Raw genomic sequence first — 14,216 nt, forward strand, 5'->3', positions numbered from 1 at the left:
CTTTTTAAGTGTGACAAAAAACTGAAGATCTGTAAGGGCGCTGAAGCTGTTTTTCCACATCAATATAATGTATTTGATTCAGTTCATATTTCTGAAGGATTTTATGAACTACTATTGACAAGTATTGCTTTGGTTTATAGTTCTGTAGGCTCCTGGGATTCTAGCCAGACACTTGTCGGAGAGACCATAAAGGTAGAATAAATTGTAAAGAATGAGACCCCCCCCCCACCCCCCCTCAACCCCCAGCTCAAAGCTCCATTTGGATTAAGTCTGCAAGCAGATGCGCTGAAACCGAGGCCCCCCATATGAAAAAAATCATAATCCATATGTGTTGTTTGTGATATCACGGCACAGTAAAGCTGCTTTGGTGCGCAGCCTCTTTTGCGCCGCTTGCTGCGCGGGGTTCGTGCGGCGGCCGCGGCCATCAGAATATCCAGATTATACGTTTTACACTCTGGCTCGCGCGCTCTCTCTCTCTCTTTCGCCTGCGCTCCGCGGCAGCATACAGAAAGGAGGAAGAGGAGGAGTAAGAGAGCCGGAGCTGCTGCCACTTGCCGCCTTTAGGTGGCGCTCAGAGCGCAGGAGACGGCGGTTTTCCTCGCTCTCCGCAGCCGGACAGAGATGCAGGCAGAGCGGCTGCAGGACAGGTGATAGTCCGGAACGCTCTGCTCGTAAGCACGTGTGTTCGGGATCAAAGCTTCGATTCCTTAAAGTTTATTATAATAAAGCTCGTAATAAAAGTGTGGAAAAAAAAAAGTGAGGGGGAAAAAAAAAAAGCAGAGGAAATGTTGGGAAATCCATGAAGTTGATGAAGAGGATGCTCGCTCCGCCTCCTCCTCCCTGATGGGGGAGTGCATAATGAGTGTAAGGGTGAGGGAGGGGGAGAGAGAGAAGGAGAGGGAGTGAAGCGCGAGCGCACTGGTTTGGATTCACTCCACTTTCTCATCACTCACGGTGCAGCCGCGCGACCTGCTCCGTGCCGGACCGCGCGAGGACCGAAACTGGACCAAAGGGGACCGGACCAATCCTGCGTTACTAGCAGCTTTAACTCTTTTACCACTTTTTTTTTTTTTTAGAAAGTGTGTGGGAAGAGAAACGGGTAAGATTTTTATTTTTTTTTCCCCCCCCGTCCCGGTGCTCCGTCCACATCCAGCACCTCCACCCTAACTCCCTCTTCATCCCGCAGACAGCGTGCCACCAGCGGAGGATGCAGCCGCTTCCCTCCGGCCGCCGGTGACGCTTTCAGGGGTCGGTCAGTGAGTCCGGCCGTGCCTCCGGAGAGCGCTGGTCACGACTGACAGAAACTGAGAGAAACTGGAGGAATAACTACAGCCGTGACTGGATTGTTTGATTCGTCTCTGAATCTTTTTTTTTTGTTCGTTTGTTTATTTTTTCTTTTTTAAATATTTTTTCTTTTTCTTTTCTTTTTTTTTTTTACTACAACCTTGTGGATTCTTTATAATAAAACATTTTTTGTCCTGGAGCGTCTGCGTCTGGATACCGCGGAGGAGCGAGAGACTGTAGCCGGCGTTGGAGCGCCCAGACCTGGGTCTTTAACTCGATCCAGGTAGGAACTTCTCCGCACAGTCTCATTATTTCACCTGTACGTGGGTAAAAACCTCCTTAAATCAAACTAGTGCGTCGGGGACGCGATACGCACCATCATTTGCCTGGGCGGACTCACTTTATATTCCATTTCGCATGAATGCACACTTCTGCCTTGATTAAAGAACACACTCTGCAGGGGACGGATCTGTTTTAAAAAACACTTGTTGGTTAAAAAAAAAAAAAAAGAGAGAGAGAAAGAGAGAGAAAAGCCATCCCACCTTCTATGTTCTTCGTGTAATCTCCTTTGATGGGTTTTTTACGTGTGTTACACTACAGAGCTTATCGATCTGTATCGATCCCCTCCGTCCTCAGCATTACCTCCCCGTCTGTCAGTAATAAAGCACAGCTTCCTCAAGCTTTAACGTTTCTCAAACTGGGGGAAACTGTAACAGGGCTCCCAAAGGGAAGAGCAGCAGAGTCTTTTTCTTTTTTCTCCAAATGCGGGAGATATAGTTATAATCATACATTTGGGTCTATTTAGCTTTATGGGGTGAGGTAGGAATGCTAAGAAGTCCATCCAGCCAGAGGTGCTCATAAACTCCCAACAAAAGTGCATATCTCTGTGCACCTGGGCCCCCCTCATCCCCCCCAAGAGCACCTGTGGCATCGAATTTACCACCCTGTGATGCTGCTCTGCACAGAGAGGCAGAGAGTTTCACTCGAAAGGTGGACGAGAAGGAATGAAACATCCGCTATGTGTCATCTGCAGGGAATCTGGTCCATCCGGTGCCTCCGGTTTCCAGCCTCCTCCGCCTTCTCCCTCTGCTGTGGCAGAGGGAGAGAAAGAAAGAGGGTGGGCGTATGTCCTGCTGATAGAGAGAGAAAGAGAGAAGGGGATGAGGGAGGGGGAGTCGGGTATTTACATGCAAACTGCATCTGCTTGGCACACACAGAGCAGGAGCAGCGAGCTCTGCGGTCAGCTGTGGTGCCTTTGAATTTTTACAGGTGGCCAACCCTTCACAGGGATGTTATGCCTTCCTATGCATGGCCTTTGACCCCGTTTCCTCCTTCATCTCTTCCTTTTCATGTGAACCTCCCCCCACACAGGCTTTCAATGCTTCTCTTGAAACCCTAAAACATCCACGCATTCAGCTCCCAGCCCAGGGGCAGAGCTGGTCCGGCAGGGATATGTGCACCAAGTGCTGATTTTCAAAATCTGAGCAGCGCGAATCCAGCATGAAGCGGTTGAAGGGGTGAGAATCTTGTTTGGGGTTCGGTAGGATGGTCTCTATGGCACCTCCTGGAAGACATTAAAGAAGAAAACTATTAGGACAACATTTCATTATGATATTGTTCTGACAATGGCTGAGATGAATCCACATTTTCATAGCGTAAACGTCAGTGTCTCGGCCACTAGAGTCTCCGTCAGGTGTACGCATTAAGTCATGCAGTGAGTGAATGCGACGCATTTTAAATGTAACGGTGTGCCAGAAGTTGCATCAAAACAGGATTTTATAATTGTGATCTTGCATAGACTGATATTGTGATTTCACATAATTTTCAGCTCTTACTAAAATAACAACAAAAAAAGCTTTTTACACTTTTCTGTTCGAACACATGGCACTAAGTGTCTTGGTGTAACTTCTTTAGTGTTTTTTTTTTTTTTTTTTGTGAAAATGCTGTTTTGAAGCAGGTTCCAGCAATCTGTGGAAACAGAAGCTCCACAGCAACCTCCGAGGTTCAGACAAACCACAATCTTTGCGTTATATTTCCCATGTCTGCCGCTTCAAACTGATATTTAATCTTTGGGATCCATAGTGGATGTGAAGATACTCTCGGTGAGGTTTGCGGCTGGTTTGGATGGCGACCCTGCCATCACCCGAGCTCCTCCCGTTGCCGTCGCCGCCGCTGTGTCGTGGGGCTGGGTTTGAGGTCGGGATCCCAAGCTCTGGGATTCCTGGCTGCCTCCTCTAATTTAGAGGCGCGTCTGTCCCGCTCCGACCACTTAAACAGCCATGTGCTGATTCCTGGGGCCCTGCGAGCGGGGGTCGAGGAGAAAGAGGATTAGTCTGAATGGAGGAGGAAGAGATGGGAGGTCGAGCGGAGTCCGTTCTGCGCATTTCTCCGTAAAAATTGGAGATCTGAGGAAGCCTTGTTGTTAATGGGCATCATTAAACTGGGAGCTGGCAGAGTGGAAATGGGTTTAGTCTGTCAGATGAAAGCACTTGCACACGCATACACACACCCCTTTTCTTTTCCAGCTCAGGAGCAAAAAGAAGCTGTCCACGCTTCAGACTTCAGAGATGTCATGTCACGTTTGCCTTCTTCTACGGTTCAGGTAGAGAGAGAACAAGAAAACCCAAACTAAGAACAATCTCACACTTGTTCACTTTCTCTGTCCAGGTAGCAACCGGTCGGTAGACTGACGCAGGCGTCAGGTGTCGATGTGTAATCCATGAGTCACATTTCTGGCATCTCAAAATCCGGTCAGAGGAGCCATACAAGGAAATAAGCCTCAACAACAATGGGAGAATTTCATTTGAAATTATGCAATACAACCAGTTCTTTCTTGATTGAGATCATATCCTAAGATAAAAGGCCTTTTGTTTCTGCTACTGTTGTCCTGTAAGCTTTGTTTTTAGATATTAGAAATACATGCACTAAAGCTAAGATTAGACGAAACGCATGTCTTTGGTTCAAAATACCATGGAAAAATTTAAAACTTGAACATGTCGGAGGAATTTATTAAACATGGCCTACGAATGTAGAAATATAGATTTTTTTATTCTTGACAAAAGCACTTTCTGACCCTGCAAATAATGCACTCATTTTCCTGCTTTTATTTCTTGCCAGACCTGAATATTGCATGGTATAACCTTTCCATCAACTCTGGTGCATAGTACGTTTGTAGCTATTTGGTAGCCATCTTACTCGCAGATTTGTGTTTTACACCAGCAACAACAATATTTTTTTGATAAAAATGTAAACCCCTTTCTCACTTTTTTTTCCCACCTCCTGGGTTTGATTACTTATGTATTTTCAAATCAGGTGCATTAGAAGTTCACATACATCAGCAAAACCGAGTCAGAAGAGGTGAAACTATTCATACTTTCTTCTTGAGTCACCGGTAAGACAAAGCTGAAAGCTGCAAGTGTAAAATGCCGTAAAATGCAGCCTTATCGCGGCTTCCTCCTGAGAGAAAACTGCCTCCGCTCGGGCTGTAAGATGCTCGTTTCATATGAGGCTCTTCATATTCAGCTTCATTTTGAGTCCATTAGGATGAAGAGTGTGGAGGCGACAGCTCCATTTGGGTTTTTCTCGGTGTGTTTTTATAATAAAAATCGCAGATATGCCCCCCTGCCACAGTCGGCACATTACTCCCGCTGCAACCCTTCCAGCTCGCATCAGTGGGTAAAAAACGCTGTGGGTTCACGTCACAGAGGTTTTATGTCAGCCCTGAAATGTGCTGCACTCCTCGGTTTCCTCTCTAACAAGGCAGACAGAGTCGCGGTGGGAATGTTACCTGATGGTGGTGCTAGAAAAACTCCTCCATCCAACATCTTTTTTTTTTTCTCACTTACTTCCATCCTCTCTGTTCAATTCAAACACATAATCATGCGCAGCGGATACATCTGATGTCATCATCGCTGTTGCTCGTTAGAAGCACAAATCCTCTAGAGGGAATGGTAAACATTCGGCTAATTCGATGCAGCTCCCTCCTGCAGAGAAGCTCCTCCGGTGGACTGATGGACACACGTCTGTGCTTCCTGCTGTAAGTGGAGCTGAAAGCCCGACCATCCAGGCTCTATTGATTATTTTTTCCTGTTGGTTAAAGGCAGTGAGACCTCGCGGCCTGCTCCCACTCTGAGCACCAAGTGTCATTTCACGCTGTCACACATAGCTGCGTGTTTATATTACATGATTCAGCTGAAGCATGAATCACTGATGCATGTAAAAGAAAAACCTGTGAGAAATGGTAAAGAACAGCGTCCTCCAGGATCTTCGTATTGGTTCAGTTTGGAAAAAAGTGTTTTTTTTTCTTCTTTGGTAAACTTTTTGGATTTAAAAGTTCTGTCATTGTTCTTGTTTAAATGTATCACCGACTGACTTTTTTTCTGATTCTAGGAGGGAAACTTTAAATTGCAACATGACTGATGTTTTTTTCTCATAATAGGCAGCGAAAAAACCGAAGTATGCAAAAATAACAAGCCACTTTATTATTTTAAAAAGTTAAAACTTATATTTTCTTATATACTTTACTATTAATATCTCGCCTTAAGATATATCCATTCATCCATTATCCAATATACTTATTCTTGTGGAGTTATGAGGGGTGGCTTAATATAGACTCCATTATTTCCAACACCATCAAAGAATTTCTTATTTTCTATATTTGACTATACATTAAGATATAAAACTGTTTTAATGGCTTTTTTTTTGCCATTCCGATTGATGACCACGTTTAACTTTTTACAGAAAAGCAGTAATGTGTAATCGAGATATAAAATACATTTTTACTCTCGATACCAAAAGTAAAATGCAAAACACCATATCCTTTAGACATCCAAATGTATGAACACTGCAGATATTTGCCATTTTTTAAAAGTTGCTTCTAAATCCTGTACAACTTTGTAAAAATAAAAAGAAAAAAATTCTTAAATTATTTAGAATTTATTTTATTTTTACTTTTATTCAGGTCTATGTTTCCTGTTTTTCATTATCTGACGATTGCAGCCACTGGGATGTACCCCAAATGAGCTTTTATTTTGAAAATGTAATTCTTCACGTAGTGCTACTTCTTTTATTATTCACAGCTGGACAAAGCTGAAATCTTGAACCTTTTTTAGCTTGTCTTATGTTTGAAGAAAAGCAAGTATTCCTTTTATCCAAGTAATTGCATCGTTCCTTGATTTAGTATTCTTGTCATACTACCTCTACGAAAGATTTCTACGAACGTATTTCTGTCTCACAATGCAAACAGCTTACTTTTAAAATCAGTGCGTTGACCTGACCAAATGTACACTTGGAAACAGTTTATTGCCTTGGATGTTATGCAACAGCATATCAGCAGCTGTTATGCTGTTGATTCATAAATCCAGGCTCAGACTGTTGATTATTATAGTTTCACTTCAGATCAGGAAATGCAACTCAGTCAGAATTTGAAATGGTCCTGGAAACGTTTTTGTAGTCAAATTAAATATAAGTGTAAAAATGTGGAATTTGGATTCTAAATAACATCCAGATAAAATCAGTGATTTGCATTCTTTGTTGTTTGTTCCGTTGGTCGGTTAATGCGCTAGATTGGTCATCCCCTACGCAGCTGCTGACGCTACTAGTGAGTTTGTGGAGCCAAAGGTTAACACATCCTGTCAGTGAAGGGTCAGGCTTTTCATCCTGATACTGGTTAGTCCTGCTGCCACACCCTGGAGCAGGACTTTAAACTAGACAGATAGAGGACAATAAAACACGGAAACCAGTAAACTCTTTACCCATTAGTCATGATTCAGAGCATATTTATGTCCTGCTGATATTAAACTGATCTTGTGCAATGCAAACGAAGACAGTCACTGCGTTTGTTGCTCACATTCTTTCCCCCTCTTGATAATTTTCATTGTTTGCACAAGGTATGGACAGAAAACCACCTCCATATAGCGGAGTACTTATCAACAAGTCTGATGAGCAAGATGAACTTCTCACCGTCAAACTGAAAAACTGTTTTATTACTTCGACTGAGTACCAGACCTGAAAACTTAACAGCACAATTGCCCCCCTGCTCATCCGCTAAGTCAAAATTTACAACTTTTTAGTGTCTTGCAGCAGCCCGTGCTTGCTAAATAACAATGTAATTAAATTTACATTTCTTTCTGTATAGCAGTAAAAGTAACCTGTAGGTTCCTCATCCCTCTGCTTCATCAAATCAGGAATTATTTTTAAATCAAAGCATGACATTTAAAAAGATTTTTTACCTCGGTTAAATTAAATTTGGTCAGAAAGACCAAGCTGTGAGTGTGGGTTCATTTGGATCAAACAACGGTATTCAATGAAGTCAGTAGAGTAAAATGCTGTCTTTTGGACAGTGAGTGGACCACACACACATCTCGCATAACTGTGCAGATTCTGACCATCTGAGAGCTGAAAACATCAAAGCATTTTTTTCTTATTTGCATGTGTGTGTGTGTGTAAGATGTTTAATTCAGGTTGGCAGCGCTAAGAGCTACACACACAAACTGGTTTTAAAACACTCACCTTCGAGACGGAAACTTTTTTCAGACTGGTTTCCAGTTTGGCCGTGAGCCACCTGCTGCGAGGTGCCAGATTGTCTTCCATAATAGTTGTCACATTTTCATGGTGTGTAATTGGTCTCACAGCGTTGCCGAGCACATTAGTGCAATTAAAAACGACACCGGGGATTATTCAGGCTTTTCTGTAACACAGATGACTTTCTGTCACGCTCACGCAGCTTCACTTTAAAGTGATTTTCTGCAGGAAAAACTGCTTCATTAATTAGCTGAAATAAACAGAAACTGACTTATGACCCTTTATGGAGAAGGCTTTATTTATAGCTTTGTCAATTAGTCAACAAAATACTGTACTGGAGATATTGTTCCTTTTTTTCCCCCCAAGGACAGCTACCATTTAAAACAAGCTACGTTTCATTTAATCTGAAGTAGATGTAATATTGACGGCTTATCTTTGTATTTCTATTGGCGAACAACTTGTTGAAAGCTTCTGCGTTTGGTGGGGCATGTTTAAAGTCAGACAGGGGGGTGCGGTGGGACTCTTGTTATGTAGATGAGGTGGGCTTGACTTAACGGGACGGTCCAACAGACGGGAAAGTTACTGGTTGGATTCTTTAGTTTCTACTCGTTCAACGTGGTGCAGACGCAGCTGGGACAGCAGAGGAGTGAACAGCTTGTATTAGATGCTGTTTGACGAATATCCAGCACTGGAGACCAGTCGGAGTGGATTGTAGGAGATTCACTGCAGTCATCAGGTGTTGTAGAGGTAGTTTTTTTTTGTATTTTTGGTAGAGTTTCTTAAGTTATAGAATTGTAGCACACATTTGCAATATGTTTAGTCTGTAAGTAACAACTGTTCATGAGCTGCTAAAGTAGTATTTAAACTGTCTCTCAGTAGGAAAATTTCAATTGTTGTGCATTTGTTGTGTTTTAAAGATTCATGTTCTCACATTTCCAAATTTTGGTATTGACTTCCTAAGTGTTTTATATGTACAATTTAAAAGAGATTTTATGGATGATTGGATGTATTGGATACCTAAGCCTACTTAGCCTTCTGTTGGTAAAACAAAAGTACGTTACACCATTAAATGACGGTTAAAAAGGTAAACAGATTCATTTTGGACATCTCAGGTGTTAGAAAAGTGCTGTGAATTAACCCGGCGAGATTGGTAGTCAAGTTTAATAAAGTGAAATGTCAAGTAAAAGCATAGGTAATGTTTTGTTTAAGCTTTCTTCAATTTAATCATCACATCTTACATTTCTAATAGGCTTCATGATTAATTTATTTTACCGCACGCTTTTGAAGGTTGACTTCTTTCACGTTGCTCTGGAATTTAAAGGTTACCGTGCAGTATTTTGTAAATTAACATCTACTCAGTTCATGATTTAAATTGTTGCTTCATTTACCATATATTATAGTTTAAATCTGTAATTTTGAAGATATTTCATGGTTGTCCAAAATATTTTTGAGTTTGTTTTGCTGATATTAGACTCTATAAAGTATGTTTTTTTTATAATGCATTTTATTTTACACGTTATTCCTTTTACCCGTTGCATTTGAAACTTCTTAGTCTTCCAACAAAGTTTAATGTGTCAGCTTTACATTTTTAAAGGATCTCTGAAACATTTAGCATATCAGGTTCGAAGATCTTTGGCTAGCCCATGCTGAGATCAACTAAAGATGTCAAGACTTGAGTTTATTAAGTAAAGCACTGCCAAAAAAAAAGTTCTTTGGGTTTTCTGTCTTTTTGTAAGTTTTCTTAAATTCAATATGAAGTACTACTATACGGGTATCATAATTTACAATTAGTTTGAAGCCTTCTGGAGATAACCACTTCAAAAAATGCTGCTGTGTTGAGGATATCAATTACTGTCAATAGTTTGGCTTTAAGAAGTTACGGTACTTTATTTATAACTTATCTCATTTAGAATTTATATTGTAAAAGTGATTCCAGGCTTGTTTTACCATTTAGATTCTATTTAAATACTGTAGAGATTCTAGTTTGTGTCATCATTTGGTTACTATTTGAAAAAAAAAGTATTGTTTTTCTTTATATTGATTGCTGAATACATGAACCCTATTTGACATTCAGCACTTTCATAAACTTTAATAGAAAGTCATTGAAATAAGAGCTTCATTGCCCCTCAGTGGGGATATTCCGGTGTAACAGCAGCAGCTGGATGACATAGGAGCATGGAAAATATCTGAATGTTTGATAAACAATTTTCACATTTGAATTTTAACCTGTGTTTTCCAAAGCAGCCGTTTCACAGCCTTGTCCATTTTGTATAGATTCAGGACATAACTTGCTATGTTGAGAGTGAAAACATCAGGTGAATGAGGCAACAACTTTTGGGTTTAAGTTGTTGCCTCATTCATAAAATATGTCAGTTAATAATTTAAACTGCTTCACAGTTATGTTTTTTTCCCCCTCTGAAACTGTGATTAGAATGTTATGAACTGTTTTTGAATGTTTTCTGAGCCCCTTATTGCCTCTTGGAGGGTGTAAAATGAACAACGTGATTAAAGACATATTTTTTTGATAAGTTAGACATCTCAACATAAGATACCTTTAAAGGAACTGAAACCTTGCTAATCTTAACACGTTGAAGAATTTTGGGAGATTTTAGTTTATTTTTTGTAAATATTTGAACATTCACCGTTCTTTCTAGTAACATGCTTAGTGTAATTTTGATTTTAATTTTTAGAATTAAATATCTTAGCATTTTCCAGTTGGAAATCTTAAGTTTCAGCTGGTGTTCAGGTGATCACCTTTGCTTAATGCGACGTCCTGGAGCTAGCGTCTCATCCAGTGGGACATGGACTTGTAGATCCACTCTCAGCTGGGGGGCATCAGGGCCGTTAAGCTGCTTTGTAATGTACAGATGATGGCTGTCGTGGCACACCCACTCTCTGTGTTCCCCTGGCTCTTCTATTGTCAGTCTTTGTCTCTCCACCAGCTCGGCAGCAGATAAAATGGCTGTGAGAGTCAAGCAGTCCTCACACATGGAAATGTTACTTCCAGCAGCTAAACGGGGGCCGGGGGGAGCTTCGTCCTCTTCCTCATACAAAAAAACACCCAGAAGCTGCTTGGTGACTTTTTCTGTGGGAAGAAGACGGGCTGGATGATCTCTGATCCCATCCTGTCCCTTGAGGAGACAACTGCACGTTCTACATTTGAACCAACTTGTTAACATGAAATTCCACCAGCAAACAGGAACTCATTTGCACTCTCTTGACATTTCGACCAGCGGTTTTTCTCACGACCCAATGTTATATTTGCTTTCTATATAAACCCTCCGAGACAATGGCTAGAAATAAACAAAAGACTAACAACTAACCTTAGATTTGTCTAAAATCTGCCTATCGTCTGCTTGCATTGGAAGAAATACAGACTTCTAAATATATTTATAAGTTTTCACAGCAGCACACTTGCATTCAGATTCAGCAGACTGGGTCTCTCTTTTGTAGCTTAGCCTTGAATTTGCAAAGCGGCTGAATATAAAAAAAAACAGTCAACTCTGGGTTAAAAAGTCAGCACTGATTCAGATAGCTGGTGGTAATAAAGAATGTGCAGCACTTCACCTGCTATTCTTAAGATATGAAGTTGTAATTTTTAGTGCTTTTTTTTTACTTTCACACATTATTCTTCTAAAGTTTATTTGGGAAAACTATATATCAGATTTCAACAATGGTAGATTCATGATTTGGAACTGCAGAGTGAGAGAAGTTTGTTTTCTTGGATTCCTCTGAAGGTGACGAGCAGCAGCAGCTCAACGTTTCCTGTGTTTATGTGTTCAGCTGTTGGAGCAAAGAGTCAACTGGAGAGCACTGGCAACAAGCAATTGGTATTTATTCAGGATCTACTGAAATTCCAATGGAATAACAGTATATTAAGTAAGCTGATTATATCAGCTTGAGACACATTTGACCATGTAGCTGGTTACCAATATTTGTATATTTTATTCTTGACAAAGTTCTCTGAAGCTTATTTTATTTTATTATTATTTTAGGGAATTTTCTCTCTTTATCCATCATAAACAATGGACTGATAATTTAACTCAACACATGGGTAAAGTTGGCTTTGCTATGTGGTCGAAGAAAACTTTGAACTGTCTACTGTCTCTACATAAGAATTTTGAAAGCAAAACATCTGAAATTAGTTGTAGCTTAAAACCAGCACCAAATAAAAAAATAATAAAAATCTTCACCTCTTCTGCTAATAGTATTGTTTATTATAGTCATAGGCTGCAAGGTGAATTTCATGTTTAGTTGCTATCTCTGCTGCTGGTTTATATTTACATACTGGCAGAACATGAGGTCACTTTTAAATAAACTGGCCCCAGGAGTAAGCAGCAGGTTGAGCTTTCATCTAGAAACTCAAGGTAATTTGATGCATATTTTACTACAAATTTACTTACGTCGCTTATTGATAAATCTTGAATGTGGCTTTGTTTCCACAGCAACATGTAAAATACCGTTGGGTCAGGGATTAGGGATTCCATGGTTTCTGACTTTTTGCGGCTCAGGAAGAAAATGTGCGAAAACAAACACCTATCTCTCACTGTAAGGCACACACTCACATTTACAGTCTTTCATGGGTAATTAGGTGCGTGTGTGTGACAGAAGTGAGCCTGGTATCTGGTGAGCTGGACCCACGGCAACAACGGTGTCAAACATTTGCTGCTTTCAGCATCACAGTTGATGTTTCTTGACCTTTTGTGACTGTTCATATGCACAAAGCAGTTTCTGCCTGATCTTTTTCGTTTTTTGCCCAAAGCTGATTTTTACACTTTTTGTCCCCGAATGGTCTAAAGTTTCAGCTTTGCATTGGCATGAAACAAGATTGTAACTGAAGACACTTGTAGCTCAGTGTAGATATTACTAACAGTCTGTGTCATGCTTTTTAGTGAGTAAGCTCCTTGTTTGATGTGTAAACAAATTGTCAATGTTGGCAACCGTCCAGAGGCACTTGGAAAACAAACCTCAGGCAAAAATCAAATTACACACTAAAAACATGATGATGCGCACATCTTGTTTGTAGCTGAGCTGATTCACTGAATTAAACGGAGCCCATTTCATGCAACCAAATAACCCCTCGAATGTTTATAATTCATCTAATTTTCTGAATGAATATCAGACACATCTCATAAAAACACAATTCCGTCAGACTTAAGGACATAGCTAGTAACATTCAGGTTCTTTAACATTTGTTTATCTATTTCTTTGAAATAGATTAGCAAATGTCAGTTTTATGAAAACATAAAGGCAAATGGAGAAACAGAAACTTGATCTTTGATTAAATTATGGACATAACTTGTGCTGTATTTTATTTAGAGGGTCTGATTTCCATTAAAAGCTGCTGAATACTGGTCACAGTTTACATTAAAACAATTGGGCCATGGTTAGTCATATTTTGGTTTATTTTATTTAATTTATGTTTCCATAATTGCCTCACCAATCAAGCTCCAACCCTGTTTGCAATTGGTGTTTTAAAATAAAATTTTAAAACACCAATTTTCAATTAAAAGTTCAAGGAAGGCAAGTCTGTGTTTTAATTAAATGCTTTACATCCAAAGTCATTTTTGCCTTTATTTTCTTTGCAGTAGCCATTTAAGACATTGCTTTTCTACACAATTATAGTCGATTCTCATCTGTGCTCTGTCTGTGGTTTCTTCCACTGAGCTTGATTTGTCCGGTAAAATTTAAACCAGGCCAAACGGTGAACAGGAGAAGTTATGAACAATGACGCAGTTTTCCTGCACTCTTTAGGGATTGTAGTCTAACTTAAGTTTGGCAATGGCAGCAGGGAAAGTGAACAAAGTGTTGGCCATGCTTCCAAGGCCTGTTGCTTATAGAGTTTTACTTTTGTGGTTACGTGTTTTCTAACAAAACCACTTGCAAAAACACTAATTTATTTAATGTCACAGAATGACTTCCTACAAACACCCTCCTTGTCAGTCACTCCAGAGGAGACCTAGCGCATCCAGGAAACACAAGTCTTCGCTCTTCATGTGGACACACCCGTTTACATTTGGGTTCTGCCTTTAAATAAAAAAAATTTAAATAAACTTTCTCTAATCTCCCTGGCAATATGTGCATTTGTTTCAAAATCAAGAATGTGACATTTTGAAAAATAAAGCTTAACCTTCACAACCAAAAAACTCCTACAGCCCACATATCTAAGACGATTTACTGCCAAGAAAGAAAGGAGTGTGAAAATGAAGTAGAGGAAGAAAGAGCTTGTATCATTCAGAGTCTGGCTTATATGTTGTAGTCTGAACATAAGGTGAGGAAGTCAACTCGTGGATAAAAACATTTGCATTCAGCAGCATGGGCTGCTTCCATCTGAGAGACCACGAGGTCAGACAGAGTCTGAAATTTACTGTAAATAAAACCTTATTACATAAAGGCCTGAGCTCATCAAA

The 14,216-nt window shown here is 40.2% G+C and overlaps 1 protein-coding gene across 8 annotated transcripts in view; it reads left to right on the forward strand.

Moving 5' to 3' along the window:
- The first annotated feature begins 317 nt into the window (after positions 1-317).
- Positions 318-14,216, forward strand: part of LOC103471465 (protocadherin-1) — a 202,408-nt gene continuing 188,509 nt past the window's right edge. For 2 of the 8 annotated variants that reach the window (XM_008420496.3, XM_008420495.3), the window contains exon 1: positions 318-1,567. The gene's annotated coding sequence lies outside the window, so the exon portion shown is untranslated. Of the gene's footprint in view, positions 1,568-8,374; positions 8,554-14,216 lie in introns of those variants that run through there. The other 6 variants (XM_017307087.2, XM_081611650.1, XM_008420488.3 and 3 more) reach the window with 5 other exon arrangements.

Source organism: Poecilia reticulata, chromosome 10, assembly GCF_904066995.2.
Source record: "Poecilia reticulata chromosome 10, P_reticulata-male-v2, whole genome shotgun sequence".
In the NCBI taxonomy this organism is placed as follows: domain Eukaryota; kingdom Metazoa; phylum Chordata; class Actinopteri; order Cyprinodontiformes; family Poeciliidae; genus Poecilia; species Poecilia reticulata.